Source organism: Halyomorpha halys, unplaced genomic scaffold, assembly GCF_000696795.3.
Source record: "Halyomorpha halys isolate HHAL.00 unplaced genomic scaffold, Hhal_1.1 Scaffold58.1, whole genome shotgun sequence".
Classification (NCBI taxonomy): domain Eukaryota; kingdom Metazoa; phylum Arthropoda; class Insecta; order Hemiptera; family Pentatomidae; genus Halyomorpha; species Halyomorpha halys.
In genome coordinates, this window is record NW_027110919.1 from 2,289,924 (window position 1) to 2,292,973 (window position 3,050).

General features: G+C 29.6%; 1 protein-coding gene across 1 annotated transcript in view; it reads left to right on the forward strand.

The window, feature by feature from the left end:
• Nucleotides 1-3,050, forward strand: part of LOC112210575 (prolyl 4-hydroxylase subunit alpha-2) — a 23,054-nt gene that overhangs the window by 5,178 nt on the left and 14,826 nt on the right. The window lies entirely within an intron of this gene.

Consider the following 3,050-nt stretch of genomic DNA (forward strand, 5'->3'; position numbering starts at 1 on the left):
TATGAGAAGATGATTGGGGGTGCGGTCAGTGAAGAATACAAATGAGTAAAAACGATACAAATGAGTTATTAGTAATAAATAATGAGTGTTTTTGTTCATAAATAAATTTTAAAAATAATTGAATTAGAATTTGTGTTCTTCATTGGCCACACTCTCAATCAACTTCTGTTCAAACTTTATTAAATTAAATATTATAAATTGGTTTGTTTATTAATTATTAACCTGTACAACCCATGAAGAGCCAGAGGTTAAATCTATGTAAATAAGAACTGTTTCTGGACCAACGGTCGGGCAAGGAGTTCACGCTCAACCGCTAGTTTTTTCTCAATTAAAAGTACCCACTTTTTAGAAGCTGGGTGAGCCCTAGATAGGCTTTTAGAGACACAGATTTGACTCACGACTTATTTAACAGGATAAATAATTTTTTGCCACTGCCAAATCGAACCCTACTCAATTACGGAGATACTCCGCCCCTATAATTATAATTGTTTTAATATTCTTTTATTATATTCTTCATTGGTTGGTTTTGAAAAAAATATGCGATCTCAGAACTCCATCATACTGATATACCAATCCTTTTTGTTAAAAAACTGAGCAACTAATTAAGAAATTGAGGTAATGTGTCTGTAATAGCTTCGTAAAATATCTCAGAGTTCATTAATTAAATATTAGATATAACTTAAATATTATATCTGCTCCTTATAATTATTATGAGGTATAATTTTAATTATTATGTAATTTTAGAACTATTTTATCATAATATGAAATTGATTAATCGGAGAAACAAAACATCATTACATTTAAATGAAATATGTACACGAAGTTTAATAACTGTCCGGTTCAAACAAAATTTACTTGGCCGACACCTACCACACTATTAAAACAATTTAGACCGACTGACGTTGAGTAAACCAAGTAAAATATTTTTATTATGAAAATTCGTATTCAGTACGCTAAAAGAAAGTCTCACTTGATTTTTCTGCAACCTTTCTTTCTTTTTTTTGTTTGCTTGCTATATAGAATGCAATTTTTAGTTTTTGGGTTTTTTTTATAAATTTAAACTTATTTAATACAATTCACAATATTGTTTTATTACTCTACTCCGATGTTTTAGACGAATTGGCCTAGCAAAGTTGGATAAAACCTTTTTTTTGGGAAAAATAAATTTTATATTTGTTTTCGAACCCCAAAAAAACCTTAAATACTAATTTCCATAGCAGTAAAAAATAAAAAAAATGTTCACCTTAATAGAACCTTCGATTTTTTTTCTCGAAAATTTCAACACACACAATAGTCGAAAAACGTATTTTCACTAGATTGTAGAGTTAAAACAGCTCTAACAATGTCAATAAGACTTCTTTAAAGAACTCTATCCATATTAGAACCCCTATGTCCAAAAAAAAAAAAAGCATTTTTGGCCATTTATCTTCCAGTGTATCCAAATGTATAATGTATTTGGTCAAAACGTATGAGATAATTCTGTCTATTTATATTTGATAATTATTCGGCTTACACACATTTAACTGTTAGTCAACTGATTTTGTGTCCTCGGCAAATTAATTTAGTGTGCCTCCTTCTGGATATATTTTATTTTTGTTAGTAATGTTTATATATGATTTGAGGTATTAACAAGGCAGATCAACAGGGTGGATCGACTGATCTATTTCTTTTTCACATTCTCCATACCTTGAAAAAGGTACCTCCAATTTTAAGGTGGAGTTAAGTTTTTATTTTCCTGAGTCAATTACAAAGACATTACTCCAAATAAAGCATAAAACATTAGTCCCCTTCACAAAAATAGATACAAATCAAGAAAAATTTGTTTAGAGCGTATTCACATAACATAAAAGAAAAGTTTTATTATTGTTTAAAAGTCCTTAAAATGTTTAATCTCGTTAACTTAGTTTGCTCTCTTGGACGCTGCTATAACAATTATATAGAGACAAAGACTAGTTTCAAAAGAACTTGATTTTTTTTTTAATTCCAGAATTGGCAGTTTATTTGAGAATAATCCAGGAAAGGAATAAATTTAATGAATTTCTGGTTTTGGTAAAAATTATTTCAAAAACCATAAAATTCCTATGTTCAAGGGAGATAGTTGGTATCAGTTCGTGTTTTTTTTTTGTGAAGTTATTGATAGTTTAAAAAGTTATTTGGATTACGGCCAAACAAAGGAAAACAACAAAACAAACCGAATTGGTTGAATTCAAATTTAATTTTCAATCACTAAACTAATTCAGAAGCTTTAAATGAAGGTTCTTAAGATAGTAATAGTGCCAAGACCTGCAATTATTTGTTACAATATAGCATTGTATTAGTTGCAAATGTTTAATACCATTTATATTTTTTTCTCTAAAAATACTTTGCTTTCCCATCAGAAAACTAGAAATGCTTTCGTTAAGATATTGTGTATTTTGTTGGCTTCAATAATTACATATAGTATTAAGCTATATATTACAAGTAATTAGATGCAAACTAAATCGATCATGTAAGAGGAAAATACTCCTAAATTCATAATTTATTATTATGAGAATTCCTCCCTTAAAGTCAATAAAAAATAAAACATAGTACTAAGTAAACAGTTATAATAAAGACCAAAAGAGGCCAGCACTATCCAATCATTCTAAAAGATTCGTTCGTAGTAGTTTAGAAAGTAGCCACAAGAGAGCAGCACTTCCTGGGTCAGAAAACCGTGTTTGAAATCTTTATTTAGTATTAGAAAAGTGGGAACCTACAGGAACTCAATTTTCGGGCCAGCTGTGAGGGTGACATTAATGCCACCTAGTGGCAGTTATTAGAACTATCACTCAGTATCGGGTCCAACAACATGAGCTCTTATTAGTTCCTAATATCCTAATACTAAATAAAGATTTCAGGTTTGAAGCAAGACTTGGCTTGATAAGTGCTGCTCTCTTTTGGTAATTTGTTGAACTACTACACCTGAGCTTTTTATATTGATTGGATAGTGCTGGCCTCTTGTGACAAAAGCTGAAACTGCTAGTCTCTATCTTTTTTTTTTTTTTTTTTTTTTTTGGAATACAAATGTGATT